Here is a 20,286-nt window from a genome sequence, read left to right as displayed (position 1 = left end):
ATTGCACAGTGTACGCATGTACATTAATTAACGTAAATGTAAGTTTTAGTTTTAATTTTTAGGTTTTTTTTGGGCCTTAATTGGTCAGTCTAGTTCAATTCTATTCTTTGTTGCCCAGTCCAGTAACAAAGAAAAAGGTCATGGGTCAAAGTCTGTTCGTCCGAGAGTCAATTGTGGCTCTCCTTTCCTCTTCACTTCTTCCTGGTGTTTCAACACCATTATTGTTGCCATTCATGTCTGTCGCCTCTTCCATGTGGCCGTTCACCAGCTTGTCTTTTTTCTTTTTCTTCATTGGTGGTGGAGGTTAGCAGTCCAGGCCCTCCTGCTCTTACTGGTCCTCCAGCTGCTTCTTTAGATTCTTGCCATCCTTGGTCTTGACACTCAGGGTTTTAAACTCTGCGGTAGGGTCTACAACTTCCTCCATGGCCGTATCTTTGGTTTCACAATTACCATTTCCTCCTAAAGGTCCATCCATTCAGGTGAAGCCATCTTTTAAGATCTCTGTATTGCAGAATGTTCCTCTGTGTGCTGGCATACACTTCCATGTATAGGTGTAAGGTAGTTTACAGTAAAAGTCCGTGTCCATTCCAGGCACTTGCAAGTCTGAAATGATTTAAAATGACGCTCTGCTCCCCTGATCCAGGAACGCATACATTTGCACTGTCTGTGTCCCTTCTTGGATTTGACATTTACTGGTACTATTGTGAGTTTGCAATTTTGTTTGCCGGCCCAGTGAGACCACTGGTTTGAACAGAGATTTTCGCTTTGCTCTGAGCTGCTTCCAATTGCTTGTTTGCTCGATCCTCATGTCTCTCTCTCTCCCCCTTGGACAGATATGGAGAATGCTAGGATGTTTTAGATCGCAAACCTTATGTGAGAAACTTTCTGCAGTTTCTGCTGAGGGCACACCTCCAATGTATGTTCTCCATCACATAACAAGCATGTCCTTGTACCAGATGATCTACTTTCCTTGACTTCATACCATTTGATGCCGATGATGCAATACTTGTAGGGCTTCTGAGCACATTAATTTTAGCTGTGGAGGGGTCACATACTGTTACAGTTAGTAATTACTCTTCCCAAAACGATGACCTCCTGATCTTTGGGTTGATCATGCCTTTCCCAGGACAGTGATCCTTTGATGTTTCATTAGGACAGCAAATGTCATCCTATCTACCTTCCTGTAAACACTTCAGGCAGAGGGAATTACCCCTCATATGACTTTCTGACCCTTACACCCTAAAGGGGAATCTCCCTTCCTCCTCTCACATCCTGATATGGTTTATATTGTATTGATTATTGAAGGGAAAACCATGTAATATCTCACACATCAGCAGAAGATTGGGTCTTGGGTGCAGTTGGGTGTTCCAACAGGACAATGAAACCAAACACACATCAGACGTGGTAAAATAATGGGTCAGTCAGACTACTGTTGTGGGTTTGGAATGGTCTTCCTGACCTGAACCCCATAGAGAACATGTTTATTTCCAAACCCTGCTTTCTTGAAACTGGTGTCCCTCAAGGCTCAGTATTAGAACTGCGTATGTTTTCACTATACATTAGATCACTAGGCTCTGCAATCACATCGCATGGATTCTCCTACCACTGTTATGCTGGCGGCACCCAACTGTTCCTTTCTTTTCCCCCATCCTCCTCCAACACCCACATTGCGACACACATCTCGGAGTGTTTGGCAGACATCTGCACTTGGACAGCTGCACATAATCTCAAACTCAACCTCAGTAAAACTGAACTCCTTCTTCTTCCCGTGGAAAGGCTGCCCTCGCATGGACCTGTCAGTGTTGAGGATGTCACGGTATTGGCTTCGTTGACAGCGAGGACCCCGGGCATAATCCTCAATGACGGACTGTCCTGTGCCCCCAACATCACTGCTGTGGCCCAATCCTGCAGATTTGCCTTCTACAATATCCACAGGATCCGGTCTTTCCTCACAAAAGATGAGATGCATCTCCTTGGCCAAGCGCTCGTCATCTGCCACATGGACTACTGCAACCCTCTCTTGGCTGGACTCCCAGCCTCTGCAACTAAACTGTTGCAGTGTATCCAGGATGCTGCAGCATGCCACATTTACAATCTTACCAAATTCAACCCCTCCTTGACCACCCTCCTCTGTGACCTTCACTGGCTTCCAGTTGCAGCCCGCATCTGATTCAAGATGATGGTGCTGGTCTTCAAAGCCGTCAACAGAACTGCACCCGTTGCAACTCTTCTCTGTTTCGGCACCTCAGTGGTGGAACTAACTCCCGACCAATGTCAGGACAGCAGAATCACTTGCGTCTTCTGCAAACGACTAAAGACTCATTTGTTCAGAATTCACCTCCAACCCGCATAGCATGACTCACATCACGGCAATTTCATATTCTCATACACTACTTCTTCTCAAGTTAAGGATTCCTTTTAAGGTTCTTGTTTTTACAGACAGCGCCCTGCATGGTCAGGCTCCTGTGTATATTACTGAGCTACTCTGACCTGACATTGCCAGTAGGTCACTTAGTTCTTCTAATCAGGGCTTACTAGTTGTGCTCAACACTTGCTTAAAACAAAGGATGATCTGTCTTTAAAGTTTTGGTGCCAACACTGTGGAATACCTTACATTATGGGGTCTTGGTTGATGCCCTTTTAAAAAGACGAAACTTGCTGCTGCCTTGCAATATGTGTATATTTTATGATCTGTTTTTGCTTACATTTGTTTACTCCTTTTCTGTTTATGAAGTAATTTTACTCACTCACTCACCGACTTACTCACTCACTGACTTAAATTATGGTCAAGCAGTAATGGATGATTTAAAGCCTCAGCAGGTATGGTCAAGACTTACCTGACAACACCATAAAACCATTAAAATGGAGGAGCCTACTGACTGTTACACCAATTTTACAGCAAAATTACATTGCTTGTGCAGGTCTTGAAAACACAGGTAAACCCCCTTAAAAATAGGTGATTTCCTTTTTCCCATTGCCAGAGTTTGCATTTCTGTTTCCTTGTTTGTCAATTTTGTCATGCAGGGCATAGCATTTAAAGCAGTAGAGCACATACCTCATATTGACTACATCTAGAAGACAATAAAACGTGTTTGTTATTTTAAAAGTCTTAATCAATTAAATTCTGATTTCGACACGTTTTTATTTTGGATCCAACATGGAAGTAGTTATTTAGTGAGACATCTCACTTCTTTCTCGTCTTTGCTGAGACTTGCACTTGGGCAGTACAGATCAGGCAGCTGACAAGCATGGTACCCATTCGCTTTTGTCCAGTGTGCAAGGGGTAATATATGGATAGCATCAGTGCTCTGGAAATGCACAATGCTGAATTTACCATGTGACCATTTCTGGATATAGGCCTTTTGTTTATATTATTTATATTATAAAGCCATAGTTATTTGAGAATTTCTAGTGAGTGAATTATTGCCCAGCCTTAATTCCATCTTATTTTGAAGCAGTGATGAACTGTCCCCAGTGCTGCATGGGAATTACTGTATATCAATATTATACATATTTTATAATCATGATATGATTCTGGCCTATGTCCTTCCTTATATTATTTTTCTTTTCCCCATCTCGGAAACTGGAATCTTCGCTAGAAGAATATTAAGAATATTATAATTACTCTTATTATATTTCATTAATTTCTGTTATTATAATTCAATTTAAGTGATATGAAAACCATCAATGGCCATGCAAAAAAGACCAACCAAGGGATGGAAGACCAGCATGACACCAATAAGTTAAAAACAAATACCAAATTTAATGAGGAAAAGTCATCGCAAGCCTATGTAATTATAAGCAGTTTGCATAACTATTCCTTGTCAAATTTGTTTGAAAAACACATCACATAATCAGGCTGACAGCCTCAGCCACAGAGTACTTATAGGATGTGTTACTCAGTTGTGTGTGGTTTTTCAACACATATTTAACCGGAGCCTGAGCTTCATGATCGACGATAACATGCCCCCTTTGAACAAATCCATATTTCATAGGCAGTGGTGGCATTAAGGTTAAAGGAGAGAGCTTATGACTTGACAGTTGCTTGATTTAATTCCCCAGTTGAAGTTGAAATGCTCCAATGACTCAACCTGTGGTATGATACATACACATCAGAACTGCGAAGATGGGCTGCCTATTTAAATGCCTGGTGATGTTGGACTGTCATTTCTACTGCATACATTACATTACTTCCGTTGCATTGGAAATATATGCACAACATTCTCTATATTGTGCAGTCTTTGAGATTAAAGTAAAAAAAGCTGAATCATCAATGTCTGCGAGTCATGATACAGTTGATGGGTAGGAGCTGTCATACTTGAATTCTCATCTGGAAAAAGAAAAAGCATTTGAATTCATTAGTACTGTCTAATTGCAAGCCTAGTTTGCATTCATCGTTTCATTTAGGCTTCATTCGAATATTCAGATCTTTTTCCAGATTTTCCCAGTAGCCTGTCTTCTGTTTTAAAGTCAGTGCTGAGTGTGTTGCATATGCAGTGACCCTGACTGTACGACATAGCACATTATTTAAGTCAAGTTCCACTTAATGTAGCAGGGAAGCACATTTTGCTATAAATTACTTCTAGGCAGTGCATTATAAATGGATTCAGTGCTACCGTCCAGAGTGTGGCCTTGAGTAATTTCCAGACATGGAACATCTGAAACCATCAGCCCTAAACATGCACTCCACATTTCTCTCATTACTTCCAGGTAGGAAGTGGTCCCGTTGGTCCTTCATCTTGGTTAATGGTGGCTGAGTGGCTCTCAGGCCGCTTATATAATGACCTGTAATGCATAAAAACTCACCTACTGGGTCATTTTCCTCCTCTCTCAATCCTAATGTACAATTGAGAGCCCCTTCCAAATGTGTCATTCAGTCCGATGTGTGATGGCAGAAAAAAAATCCTGACGAGGAGGTGAAATTGATGGCATTGTGGTTGATGCAGCACTGATGATGGGTGCTTCCTGTTACAGACACTGACTGTGTAGTAGAACAACAGTACATTTAGGACATTAAGAGAAAAAAAATCAAATAGGAGGAAGAAGACAAATCAGATAATTCCTTCTCATTCCTCTGAGAATGATGGATCCAGTCTACACTTGCAGTCTGACAACTAAACAGATCATTCACTCATCAAATAAAAGAGAAATTTTCCCACATATCAACCCACAAAGCAACATTATGAGACCAAACAATAGTAATATGGTAGCAGCTTGTGTCTTTAGCATCTTATATGATTAAAAAAATGCATCCTATCGACTCTTTGTTACATTTCTGCCCGAAAAACAGTGTTCGTCCCCAACAGCAGAACCAGGCAGCTCCCGTAGTTGAATATCGATTATTATCTGAAGAAATTTAGAGCAAATTACTCAATCACCAAGTGTTTGTCTCCTTCCACTATTGGGTTGTTGCAGTTACTGTATTGAGAAAAAAAAACAAAAAAAAAAACAAACATACACTGAGATGGCCAGCCCTCCTGACTGATACTTCATTGAACTTCAGTGAATTTGATTATGTAATTTAGAGTGAAGAAATGTAACTTTGCCACCTCCAGGATGTTTGGTGGGTCAGGATCTCAATCACAACACATTATAATGGCACCCATATGATTATAAACAGTACATCGGGGGAAACATGTTTAAAAAAAAAAAAAAAGACACACACACACACACACAGATCTCAACGTCATGACATGTACCGTTACGTCACTTTTGGTTACAGCATGTAGTGTCACAGTCTGCTACTTCAGTAGTTTTCCACTCACCTCACCTCTGCTCATTCCTGCCAGCCAGCCACACCCACCTCGTTGCGTCACTCACCTCACCTGGACTCTCAGCTGCAGCTCATCTGCAATCAGCCTGTATAAAGACTCCTCCTCACTCATTCAGTGCCAGATTGTTCTTTGCCTTCATGACACATTTCCAGCCTGGTAAAGCTCTTTGCCTTCTGTTCCCGACCATGATTTTCGCCTGTGTCCTGCCAGTTTCCTGGTTGCCTGTTTCCACCTTGGCTAAGCTACAGGAAGTTCCAGCTAAAACTGTTTCTTCTCCCTAAAGACTCGGAGTGTTATTCCCTCCCAGCTCACTGGGTCCTCTGTGGAGTATCGGCTGGTTTTCCTGCTAGCAGATCATCTCCTGTGTTTCCTGCCTGCCTGCTGGTCTCAGGGTTAAGACTTTCTCCTAACTGTTTCCTGGTGTGTCCTGCAATTGGATCCAATCCCGACCTGTTACATGTAGTGTGAATTGACACACTGGAGCTGCTCTAAGCCAGTGCTACTTGGTTTAGTATGAAGAAACAAAGGCAGTGTGAAGATGAGCCTTCATTGCAGTAATTCACTTTCATAATGCACTTCTCCCCATCAGAGTCTGCAGAATGTACTCTAAATGATTGAGACTTTGCACACACTAATAGTCTTGATGCCCCCACAATGTAGTGTCCACTAACTGTAATATTTGCATCTATAAAATTGTGATGAAAGAATTTAATAAGTGTGTTCCTTGGGGGAATTATTGATGGTAGTATATGGTGGATAAATTGAGACATTTATAATTTTCTCATGTCAAAAAAACACATTTTAACACCCAAGCCAATAACTCTGAGACACTGCCAGTGCTTCTATGGCTCCTCAGACTTTCTTCTCAGTTTGTCTGTGCAACTGTGGAAGATCCCCTAGGACTTGAGTATTCCACCACAGTCATACATCATTGTTCCATTTTTAGCAATATTTTTTTTTTTGCTTGAGCACAGAATTAAGAACTTTGACAACATATTTATTCAACAGTGTGTCTTATCGGAATACCAGATAGCATATGCATGTTTTGCAGATACTGACCCTTTGAAAAGTGCTTACATTGGAAAGACATGGTATGGAGAGCATTTGCTAGCTAGGAATATGTTCAGTATACCTTGTGGCAATGTGACAAGTATGTAAGCTCTAAATGATTCGGATAAAGATGAACATTCATTAACATGACAAAATACCCTGATGTGTGGCTTTACATGTATTATCTATTTGTAGAATCTGGCCAAAATGTGATAGTTGCTCCAAAAACACAGGGGGCAGCATATTCCCCGAGTAACCAACAACTGATTCTATCTATTGTTGGCAGTACATAGCTGCTGTGACTCAGTAAAACACGGAGCCATGAGGGAGTCACAGCAGGCTTCAAGTCGTGGTCAGGCTGGGATGGAGTGAGTGGAGCACATATGATTGGAAGAGTGCTATAGAAATGAAAGTCCATTTATCATGGCATTCTGTTTATGCGATTAATGAGTGGAACACAAACAACATTGTCACAAAAACATTCAGGAAGTTAGGTTCATTAACTAATTTATTATAGGTCTTCTGAAAATGTAACCAAGTCTGCTATATCAAAAATATACATACAGCAACTTGAACAATCAATTCTGGTGATAATTAGAAAGTTGTATGAATCAGATTTTCTTTGTATCATGGCCTCTAATCTTCTTATGAGCGATTATGATAACAGCTGATTAGTCTGGGCCCATTTTAATAGAACCTGTTTGATACGACCACTAGACTCAGCCACAAACACTCCAATGGGAAAGTCTAAGGAGCTCAGCATTGATCTGAAAGAGTACATTATTGATTTGAACAAGTCAAGAAAGTCACTTGGATCCATTTTAAAGCAGTTACAGGTCCCAAGATCAACTGCACCAACAACTGTTTGTAGGCATAAAGTGCATGGCACACTATTACCTGTTGCTGAGAGAACACTGGTCAAGATGGTCAAGAGTCGACCACAAACTACCAAAGAGTTAGTCTGCAATGAATTAGAAGCTGCTGGAAGACAGGTGTCAGTGTCCGCAGTCAAGTATGTTCAGTGATGGACTGGTAATCTGGAATTTGGGCAGATGCCAGATGGGCCACGGGCCGTTGTCAAAAATGTTCTTACGCTAAATGACAATGAAATTAATCTAATTCTGTCTCACTTAACAGTGCGGCAATGTGATCAGCATTTATATACAACACACAAGTTTCTATATCACAGTCATGGTTACCCTCTACAGTCTACAGTCACAAACTTTTACATCTGTCTTCATTGTTTTGTAGTGAAATGTCTTATTCAGATGTTCGAAAACTTGCATGGTTTGAAATAAAATAAATCTACCTGCATTTTTTTATTTGATTATATTTTGGAAACGTTAAAATGAAGCAATGCCTTCTGGGAATTTCAAGACTGAATTGAGTGGACCGCGTCTGCGTGGTTGTTAGAAGTTGGAAGTTGACTGAGATTAAGCTAGCAAAAAATGAGTCAAGGCATGAAGTGACACAAGGGGGGAGCAGAGAAACAGAAATAAATCTCAGAGAGCACTGTTGGCTGATGGTGAAAAATGCTGCAAACGGACTGATCCATTTTTAAAATTAAGTGCAGCTTCAGCTAGCACTAGCGCTAATACTGCTAGCACTAACGTTAGCAACACAGCTGAGCCAGCACACCAGGGAGAAAGACAGGACAGTGAGGAATATGAGCAAGAGGAGGATGAAGAGGTAGACATGGATAACAAATGACGATGAGACATGTTTTTATCATGGAGCTGCTGGCTCTGATGATTTATTAATTTGTTTTTTGTATTGGGGTTGTAGTTTGATACGTCCATGTTCTGGTGCAGTTGTTTATAGCATGGGAGTTTATGTTCACCATCACTGGGGCATCAGAAGTGTGCACCCCTAACCTACCACCCCACCCCCTGCGCATGCGAATGCAGCCCCCCATGGGCCGCTAGTGGGTGGACATGCCAGGGCCATTTTTTGTTCCCAGTCCATCACTGAGTGTGTTTTATATCAACATAAGTTGAGGGGCTGCTGTACAAGAAGAAGTTGTTTGGTCAGGCTTTTAAACTCTGAATGGGTGTGTCCTTACAGAGTCGCTAAGGACATGTGTGAGCTCTGAGTTTCAGAGTCGTTAGGACCACTTGTGGGTTGTTGGTCAAACTGGCCTTCATGTGGGTTGATAGGGCTAGGTGAGCCCAGGTGTGAATGGTTGTTTAACCCTGTAAGACCCAAATATAGAAAAACTAAAAAAAACAAAAAAACAAAATGACCCTTCAGATGTTGTTGTAGGAGACCTCTGACGCAGAAAGGATAGAGGTTTTTTTAAAGAAAAAAAAAGTTTATGTAAGTGTTTAGAGAAATGTCATAATATTGCAACATTGGTCTTAGTTGGGAGCAGAATTTCTGTATTTGTACTCACATACTCTGAACAACAATTCAGATCAACTATATTTTTATGAAGAAAAAATAAATAAATAAATAAATAAACAGCTTTTTCTAGAAACGTCTTCATTCTTTTGTGTTCCTTTTCATGGCTGACTTTCATTCATAGTGAGAGTCCCAGAAACAGTTCTTGTCCTCTGAGAAGCACAGACAAACATCACACTTGCTGCATTGTGTTTTAGTGTATCCTTCAATGCAGTGTCTGCAGCTTTCTCTCCCTGTCTTCACTGGGAAATGCGGACTAGGTCCTCGAGTACATCCAATGGGAGTTGTGCACTTCTCATGGATGGTCTCTTCTGAGCATTCAGAGGGCTTCCTGATGTCACTGTTGGGCTTCCTTTGCCTGAAGACGGTCGTCCTCTCTTTGGAGTTTGGAGTGCCGTGTTCACCAGGATGAGAGAGGATGCTAGTTTTGCCTGAAACTGTCTCCTATTCATTGTCTCTTTGCTAGACATCTTTAGAGCTTTGCAGTCCTGCTTGTAGAGGAGCCAGTCATTGACTACAGCGAGGATGATGGTGTGCCAGAAGATGTACATGTACCAGTGACAGGATTTGATGGGGGACCTCTATTTGGCTCTACATGAGACCAACAAATCCACACCTCCCATGTACTTGTAGGCACCAACAATGTAAGGCCTATCAACCTCAGTGTAGGTTCTGGCAGCTTTGTCCCAGTGTTGAACCTTCTGCACAGGTTCAGGCCCAGCAAAGGATGACACAAGTGTGACGGCTACTGTTGTCATACCATTTGACAGCACAGATGTTGTGATTCCCCTCCACTCTGACATCTCCCTCTCCCCTTTTTCTTCAAGCTCTTCTCGTCTTCAGGGTCACAGTTGGGAAGGCGCACCTGCCTGGCTGTTCCCACGTAATGAATTCCCCAATGTTTTCCAGGCAGACAATACTGTCTGCTTCTTGGAAGTCGCTTTGGACAAAAGCATCTACTAAATGCCCTAAATGTAAATGTGAATGGATAAGCCTATGCTCTCTACTTATCATGCTAAAAGAAATGTGCATCCCAATCACCAGCCATTTAGTCATACTGCCTTGAAATGACAGTACTGCTTGTTATGCTCTCTAATTATCATAATTATCAAAAGGAAAACATGCACACCCCCACTTACATCCACACCTTACATTCAGGAACATTTCACCTTTCCCAGAACTGAATTGTCTGTTGATTTCCTCTTTGTAGACAAAGTCATGGAATTTTAGGTCAGTCTGATCAAATTAACTACATTTTTTTACAGATAAAAGTTTTAAATCAGTCAAATTTGAACACAACACAATGGTATCATGTATACTGTCCATGTATAAAGAAAATACTCTGTTTCAGGCAGTGGTGTAGTGGAGGGAATACGACCTGTTTGTGCCCACTGCAACAAGCATGCTATTTTGATTACCACACTCACCCAGCGTTGCAGAATTGCGACAAATTTATAACAAGCTCTAAATGAAATCTGATGAATCTATTCCACAATAACTACATATGTACATGTTCTAGACATTGTCATGACAACAAAACAAGTCAAAGACATTTTACTTACTTGAATCTGATTAATTTAGTCCAATGAAACAAAGAGATGTTGTTCGAAGGATACCATGAGAGGTTATGTGAGTTCATGGCCATTAGGCGGGACTAATAAACACATTTACTATCAAATAGCATTGTGAGACTGAACAATAGGACCCAATGACTATGTAAATGTGGTAAAAAAAATGATAAAATATAACAGATTGTTTTTTTAGGATTTAGGTTTTAGGCTAAAGGTAATGTTATTTTACAACAAGGGGTCTTAGAGGGTTAACTGTCTGGGGAGAGAACTGAGTACAACATTGTAGGTGGGTGATAAGTAATGCCTTAGGCCACCTCCTTTGTTTAAAGACAACTGTTCCAGTAAACTCCATAAATAAATGGCAGTCTATGTCAAGCTGGAGTTTAAAAGCCTGCAAACTCCCCTCAAGTAAGTTAGAGCTGAAGAAGCAAAGAAAGTAAATGGCACAATGAAGAAGGAGGATTATCTCCAAATTCTTCAGAAAGCCTAAAATCATCGGCAGAAGATTGGGTCTTGGATGCAGTCGGGTGTTCTAATAACAGGACAGTTATCCAAAAAACACTTCGGAAGTGGCCAAAGGATCAGGCTAGGGTTGTAGCTATGGTCCTCACAAAGTCCTGACCTGAACCCCACCAGAACATGCAGACTGTGCTGAAGAAACAAGTCTGTGAAGCCAACAAATTTAGTGGATAAAAATTCAGCCAGAGCACGACCAGAGGCCTGTGGATAGATATCAAAAATGGCTGACTGAGGCGACCTCTCTTTTCAGCAACACATAAATCAAATCACCAGAACTGACTTCATCCACATCAAAAACGTAGCCCGTCTCGGCCCATCACTCTATTTCTCTGCTGCAGAAATCCCGAAGCATGCCTTCATCACTTCCAAATTGACTCCTGCAACATCATCCTCGATGGCACACCATCCAAACACCCGTGGCACCCGTGACGACACACCCCATTGAGAGTCTGTGGGGTGTGTTGTCAGATGACAGAACACGTTGGGACTAGCATGCTAACTTCAGTAGACATCCCTGACACTCATAACATAAACATGTTTGACAAAAAAAAAAAATGTGTTTGACACAATATCAACTCTGTTATTAATCTTGATTAATAATGCAAATGTTTGGAGGTTTAAAAGTTGTTTAACTTGGTCTTTTGTTGTTGTAAATTAGTTGGTTCTTCTTTTGACAGGGACACTGTTTTGTCTTTGTCTTTCACATACACAGACATACTGTCACACACACACACTGTTTCTCTCTCAGCATAGAGTCTCAAGCACTCTCGGCAAGACTAATGATTAGTGATTGCTATACAGAAACATCCCCAGCACTGCCAGCAGCTACTCCGAGAGTTTTGTAAACATGTCCATTTGGAACAAAGTCAGAGAAGTTCTTAAATCATTGCCAGTCTCATGTATCATTAATTCCATCTGGCTATATCGTTGAGATGTTTGCTTGTGCTGCATCAAAAAGCCTAAAGAATCATTATTGAAGGCGCAGGACACAATACCTGAGCGTTTCAGGGGAGAACATGTATGCCAAATTTGTCTGCTATCTCAGCACAGAAATAAACATCCAGTCTCTCTGAGCTCATACTTAACGGTGTCAAGTGTCAAGCAAGGTTGACATTCCGCCAGTTACATTACATTTTTAATGGCTATACTGTCACAGACATGAAGAAAATATACCGTGCACACAAGAGGAGGAGGGTCATTTTTATCTCCTGTGCGCTTTCCCTCATTTTCTCTCTCTCCCTCGCTTCATCTCTTTCTCCCTCCTGCTTTCATTCTCGCTCGACTGGGGTAAAGGAAAATCACGTTATCATATCTATTGATAGTTGTCAACGTCAAACTCCATGTAAACAGGTACATGGCACTGCAGCAGCAACCCAGCCTGTGTGAACACACACATGCAAGTGAGCAGCAGTTCAGCAACACATCTAAAAAAAAATTAAGAAACAAAAGCAGTGACTGGCAAAAAGTGTAACATTGTTTTAATACATTTTAAGACACACACACATGCAGACACCCACACAAACAGACTTGAGCTGCCCATACATTTTGAGGGAAACAGGCAGCATATCGTCAGTGAGGATTAGCTCAGGTTTAAAAGTGTAACTAATTACTTTCTGCTCGGCAAGCTGGGGCCACACTCCAGTGTATCAATGAATATCATTAGATTAGAGGCTGAGTTAACTGAGATGCACACGCTCATTACACTATGGCTGATGATGAGAAGCATTCACACATTTACGCACATTTGATTTGGCCTGTGTCCTGCATCAGTCCTCCCCTCTGTGTCCGGTTTCATACTTCAATTCTACATTAATCAACTCACACATGAGAAAGATAGAGGCCATCTCTCAGTATTGTATGTCTTGCAGAAGAGACACTGAAATGTAAAATGTCCACAATTGCTGCTACAATCTTGAATATCTTGGAATGAGGATGCGTGTTATGAAAAGTGTTCCACTGCCTGCTATGCTCCATGTTCTTGTCTACTAATATCCTATGCACTATGGAGCTTAAATCCCTCATTCCACATGTTGAGTGATTAAAGTTAATGTGAGTGGCATCAGTTTTTGTTGAATGTTTAAATAATGTTTAAAGAGCTGCATGTAATCTGATCAATTGCTTCCACGGATGTCACTCAGTGGCTAAGTTGCATTGTGGGTAAAATTAATGCAAAGTTTTGAAAAGCTGGCCACTGGTCTAGTGATGTACTTTTATAATTTAGTTGGAGTCATGGACAGTTTGAAATCAAATCATCACAACTGATACAGCAGAACCTCTATCTATCTATCTATCTATCTATCTATCTATCTATCTATCTATCTATCTATCTATCTATCTATCTATATATATATATATATATATATATATATATATATATATATATATATATATATATATATATATATATATATATATATATATATTTTTTTTTTTTTTTTTTTTTTTAATATAATTGTAGTCATTATATTTGAGCAGTGACTGACATGTTCTTCAGGGTATGTCATCTTATTCTTTGGTAGAAAAGTAGGGGTGTGAAAGTGATTAATGTGTACACGGAGATGCAGCACACATCTACAGCCCAAGTAGAAGAAAGCAGCAGAGTGGGAGTTGGATTGGAAGGACTGAAGGGGAAAGAAGATTTCAATTACAAAACCAATAAAAGTAGCTGTGTGAAGTGGTGTGGAGGAGAGGAATTACATCTCCGTAGTGCTGAATGGCCCATAGCTTTTTGTGCCTGTGCTATCATTGTCTCCTCCTCCCACAGCTCTCCTGCTTTTAATTGCCATAAACTCATGCATATTCACAACAGGTGTCAAGTCCTTTGCTGGTGATAGACTGAGGTATATGGCCAATTTGCATAGAAATGATGCATTTGTTTTGGTAGGTGCAACAACAAATAGCTTGTGCTGCCCTTCTTCTCTTCAGGGCCACTTGTGTGCCAACATAACACACATGTTCAGTGTGGGAGGGATGATATAAGCAGTCAACACATCTTTGTAAATGTCAAGTTTCATCTGTTCACGAGTAACAGTGAAGTAAACAAAATATATAAAGTTACTGTTCACCTTAGTAGCTATTTCTCCAAAAGCTAAAAAAAAGTTTTCTATTTATGTTCAATATAACACATTTTTTTTCTTTTCAAATGTTGTTATTATTAGTTTAACAGTTTGAGTGATAAGTTGAATCTTTGAATAATGTCCATGAATTTCAGAATTCAGAAGGATTTAGTACTTCCAACTTTTATTGCGAGCATGCACTCGAGCCGTCATGGACCCAAAGTCTGCACAGAACCTGGTGACTCATGTTATCCCAGCATGATTGTGTTGTGACACCATAGAAAGCCTGCCGTTCTCAGTCCTCAACTGTAAATGCTATATATGGGGTTGAAGTCAAGGAAAGGCTGATGTGAGCCAGGACTACAAGTAGCTCTGCCGACACTTGAGCATGTCTATGAATAATGGAGTGGTGCTTACCCGTGGTCCGTTTGGAGACCAGACTTAAACTTTTTCATCACTATATTTCGTTGTGGGTTTGAAACACTGCTGTCATTGTGGTATTTTCTCTGTATGCTCGATGTTTGTGTAGCATAATGGAACTAAAAACATTGATTTTGTCATTCAACCACGTGTTGTACAATGACAAATAAAACACTTTGAACCTTGACTGTTACCGCCACACATCTCAATCCTAGATTGATCAGTAAACAAGACTTTTTTTTCCAGTCATGTTGTGAAGCTCACCTCAATGTGTAACGCTAATAATAATAATCTGTGTCTTGCAAAAAGTGTTTAATACGGAGGGAATCACACTAGACACTGCCCTGTCACATGTGTATTCCTTTTATGTAAAGATGTGACCAGTGGTAGCTTGTCAATAGAGGGCACCAAGACAGAATGATGAGGAATCACATAGACCTAAGTTATACCTGGACACAGTCATGGATGCAAAGTCCCATTCATTTCTATGAAAGCTGTACAGTGGTGCATGAAGCAAGATGACTCAACTGTCTTCCACATTGCTTCCACATTATGGGGCCCATAGAACATGCTGCCAGCTGAGACGCCTAACTGCTGGTTAAGTGCCCAGCTAACTTGCACGGAGATAAAATTATTTAATGGTGCAGGCCTTCAAGCCAATTCTATTAGATCAAATCGATCAAATTCCCTTCCAGATAGTCATTAGAGTCATTTCACAGGGGTTGTGATGCTCAAAAAAACATACCCACTGTACCAACCCAAACAGACGTTTCTTTCACCATGTTGGCTTATGCAAAAAAAGTCTTTTTGGGCCCTGGTGCATCATGTGACAATGTAATTACACAGTTTGGCCACTACAAAAACTGGCCTCAAAGAGTGAGACTTGTGATGAGTTGTGTAAATATTATTTTGTAAGTGAAAACAACTGTGAAATTACAGAAGTTCATATTTTGTCCAAAGTCAGTGATTTGTGACTTATTAAATGACCCAGGGCGTCCATCGACCCTTGTTATGGGTTATACATTCCCAGACTTGCTCACCTTCAATACAACATATACAAGCTTGTTTGGGGCATTTTTTTCAGCACCCAAACTAAATCAGCTGACTTACATAACAGGGGGCAGCAGGAGAGTGAATGGCTCCCATGGTAGCTCAGATGGAACCAACCAGTCAACAGACAAGTAGTCCTATCTAGCTGCATACAGTGATGCCAGTGCATTATTGTGCTGTCCCTGACTCTTTATCTAAACATCAGGATCAGGCAGAGCTTGGATTCAGACAGTTACAATTTAAAGCATTTTTCAGAAAAGATTGACGCAAGGGATATTTTAATTCCTGGCCGAATAATAATTTTACTTATATAACCCAATACATGTTGGCAGGTAACATTTCAGCAAACCACAAATGTGTTGCAACTTGACAAACACTTGGTTAGTGGTAGGACATTGTGTTTTGGCTTAAATTATCTGTTTTGATTGCCACAACCAAGGGTGGAATTGTCCAGAGGTCTTGTAAAAAGCACCCAGTTTTGTACATGGCTGGAAATTGTTCCAAGTCTCCTCAAAAATGTTCAGTTGTATTTACCAATGTTGAAACGTCTCTTTAAGTTTATTTCAGTGCTCATCAACCTCATGCTATGAGAATAAATATAATGGAAAACATGCCACTAGTGGTGGCTGTACTTAAAACTGATTGGGAATTTCAAGTTTGCAAACCTACGTTCCAAACAAACTAAAGAAAAACGACTATACTGGTCAACTAAACAGCATGTCGGACACGTTCAGAGTTCTAGGGAGGCGTCTCACTCCACCTGTCTCTATAATATTACTGTTAAAATACACACTATGGATTAAATGTGAATCAGTACTGAGTAGTACCAGCATAATTCAGCTGGTGCCCTTAAAAGTATGGGTACAAAACCCTAATTAAAAAGCTGGCCACCAGCCAACCCATATGTATATAGAATGATTTTTTCAAATAAATAAATAAATATTTGCATGTATGTGTGCTGCCTGGATTGCTAAAAATAAGATCACGTTCAGGGTTGCTGTCACTACCGATGGACAACATAATGAATAGTGATACCTCCATGCAGAGAACAGGGGCTCATTGAATTGTTGGATGAGAATGAAAATGGTGTGAATCACATGATATGACCCTCACAGTCACAAGAGCTAAACTAAACCTCAACACCCAGTCTGGACTGGCTGCCAGAGCACTCTCCATCACCATCATCAGAAGACCAAAATAAGGAATATCTTTGAGAAGACAGACATGTGTGCATGCTTCCGACAGCTTTTCTTTACTTGTCCCAGCTGTGTCTTCATCAAAAGTTGCCATGGCCTCCCTGTGCAGATAGGAAAGTGTTCAATATCTTGCTTGAAGAGTCCAAATTTGTGTTTGCATGTGTTCAGCTGTGCGTATAATCCTCCTGTGGGTTCAGGGAGAGCACATTTAGGTTCATAATATGTTTGATCCATAAATAAGCAATCAGCAGCCTCGGGTTGTTTGGTGTCTTAGCAAGATACGGTGTGCAGCGACCTGCAATGACTTTCCCACTCCAGTAACATTTAGGAATTCTTGGTAATCAATATGTTTGATGTCTCCAGTTGAAATATGTATGACTGATATCAATATCAAAGACGAGTATGCGTGCCATGTTCATTCTCATCCTCTCAGCTCCTTTGAAATGTGTTAATTGGTTTCAGTTTGTTAACCACATATTGCTTTGAACGTCATTTCGCACTAGCAATTTACTGATTTGCTTTAGACAAAAATTAGAAAAAATAAAAGCATGATGCTCAATATCAAAAGCCTCATTTGGTTTATCAGGTGGAATATTGGGCCTTGTGATGGATCTTATTTGATTATATTTGCATCTGCTCAGTACCAACATGTACAACAGTTTAATTAAAGTAGAGGGGAGCCTGCACATGAATGTAATTGAAAAGTAAATTGAATTATTGTATTTGTTCAGTCGTGTTGCCCTGTGGGTGTTCTCTGGATTTCATTTTACCCAGTTAAAACTCCTGAGAAACTCGCTCCTAGACATGACGCTAATACACACAGAAATAAAAGCACACACACAACACACACACAACACGCACACACATGCACACACAGGCACACACAGGCACACACACATGCATATAAACAATGTTAATTTCATTGCATCAGTGACATCCATTTATGAAGCCCCCTAGGCAAATAAAATTAAAGGCTTTCACTTATTTATTTGATGCACTGCAGTTTATTAAGTTTACATTCAGCAGCTCTGGTGGAAAAGAAAAAAAGAAACATTGGAAGAAAGAACTCCAAATGAATTGCCAATTTTGTATGAAAATATATTCTTTATTTCTGTGGTTTGTTAGCACACACACGTTTTCTGAGAGTCATTCACTTTTAACCACTCTATCAAGCCCAGTGACTCAGGGGCAGAGCAGTCAAGCCTCCAGCAAATTAACATCAGAGCTGCAAAATTTAGCATCGCCTGATCTTTTCAGTTTAGAGGGCTATTGAACAAGACTAAAGATGTAAATGGACACAGCAGCGTGTTAATTTGAATGCCTATTGAGGTCAGACACTGACTAGATGATGGTTGTGAAGACCAGTTTTCAGAATCTGCATTTTGGACCGTGGTTGCCCTGGTTTCCTTTATTTGATTGCTGTCCAGTTCTCCTGACCCGGTTAAAAGCTTTTTTCAAATGTACAGCAATTGAAGATTTTGTTGTATTTTGTTACTCTGTCCAAGAGAAAACAAATAAATTACACCTGGTAGAGGGTGATTCTACCCAACTGCAAAATATGTTAATATATACAAATACACTTTTATTATATTTTGACAAAAACTTTTGTTTATAGATAATGTTCTCTTTATTCCAACTCCAGAAATATACCATTAAGTTGCCACAATCCAAAACAGACATACAGGCAAACAGAAGGGTGGACAGTAAGCACATAGTGTTATGTTATATTGGGCATATGTGGTCCTGTTCACACGTGAAATCAATGGAGCCCACAAAAATCTTTGTGCAGACCATTAGGGGCATCATAGATGATAAAAAGTGCTGTTTAAGCATTGAACTTGATCGAGTGCTATACTAAAAATGTTAATCATTCTTTAGTTGCCAGGAGGGTACATGCAAGAAAACTAAGGAAATACTTTCAGTGAAAATTTTGCATGGATCTTCTGTTTGAACATTTTAAGTAGGCTGATAACAATTATCATGTTGCAAGCAAAACACATCATATGACATTACATTTCATACAGAACATCTGCAACCGCAAATTACTTGTAAATTAGTGGAAGCTTTCGGTGTTGGGTAGGAAACATTGGATGCAAATATGACAGCTTAGAACAATACTCCAGAGGGAAGCCTACTTTAACACACACACACACGTTCCAAATGAAAATAAAGTTTAATAAAGAGCAAGACCAAAGAACACATTTCCGTACTGCAGTCACACATTATTCTTTATACAAGGAAAAACATTAGGGTGGAAAAATAATAATAATGATTGACACTATCAGGTTAGCAAAGTATTCAGAAATTGAATAAAAGGCTAATGCTAATGGTATGATTATGGCTGTGGGAGTCTGTACAAAGGTTTTCACAATCTATGCTCCTGTTCCAAGGCTGAAATACCAACTTTCCACATTGTTCCCTGACTGATGGCAAGGCCAATGTCTCCAGGCTGGAACTCTTATCAGTCAGGAGGCAGATGTGACTTTATACAGTGGAGTTATAGCAGTTTCCTCTTTGATGCTGGCCCATTCGACTGCACCATGTTGCCATGGCCAGCCCCTTCAACGACACCTCAAAATATTCACAATACTAAGCATTTCCTCAACATGTTTGAGGCATGTTTGGCTTTCTGTCAGGAGGAGTACACCACCCCTTAAAAAAAATACTTCCTGTTGCCAGTAGGGGGTTATTATAATTTTGGCATTTAAATGTGTTCAGGCTGGGACTCTGTAAATGTGCCAAGAAAGGTGTAGAATTGATTCCGTAGAGTCGAGTTACATCAACTTCAGCAAAAACTCAACCTTTTGATAACTTTATTGTTAAGATTGCGATAACAACATTTGAAGTCGACTGGGTTAAAGCAGTAGGACACGTTTGTTAAAGCACTACACCAAATCACCAGAAGTGAGTGCTTAATTCAAAGTGGCCAACTTCTTGTTGGGCACAGCGTCATGGTAATAAAATACTTGTTGTAGGTCTAAGTGCAATACAAATGTGTACTTAATTCTGTAAATGTAGGTTAAAGTTGTTGAAGGGGCTGCATTTTAGGGAGTGCTAGCTCGCCATAAACCATAAAATACTTGAATTCCCACAGTCTTGTTCAAAGTTTCATGAGTTTCTGAGCATGTAAAGGCTTTCAAAATAGCAAGCAGTGTTGAGCAGGTAAACTTTATAGTATATAATATGTAATATATATAATATGTAACATATATATTACAAGTTACTATGATTTGAAAGTAGTATGTTTCTT

General features: G+C 40.1%; 1 protein-coding gene and 1 long non-coding RNA gene across 3 annotated transcripts in view; one reads left to right on the top strand and one right to left on the bottom strand.

Annotated features, from left to right (window-relative positions):
* Positions 1-20,286, top strand: part of fhit (fragile histidine triad diadenosine triphosphatase) — a 368,692-nt gene that overhangs the window by 73,303 nt on the left and 275,103 nt on the right. The gene's annotated exons all lie outside the window — the stretch shown is intronic.
* LOC119021927 lies at positions 3,718-5,733 on the bottom strand. The gene is made up of 3 exons (XR_005075804.1): positions 5,700-5,733; positions 4,807-4,981; positions 3,718-4,330 (listed from the first exon to the last, which is right to left on the bottom strand). It is a non-coding gene; the product is annotated as an uncharacterized LOC119021927 (long non-coding RNA).

Source organism: Acanthopagrus latus, chromosome 6 (genome assembly GCF_904848185.1).
Source record: "Acanthopagrus latus isolate v.2019 chromosome 6, fAcaLat1.1, whole genome shotgun sequence".
Classification (NCBI taxonomy): domain Eukaryota; kingdom Metazoa; phylum Chordata; class Actinopteri; order Spariformes; family Sparidae; genus Acanthopagrus; species Acanthopagrus latus.
The sequence above is the reverse complement of the archived record's forward strand: the minus strand, read 5'-3'. Positions and strand labels throughout refer to the sequence as shown.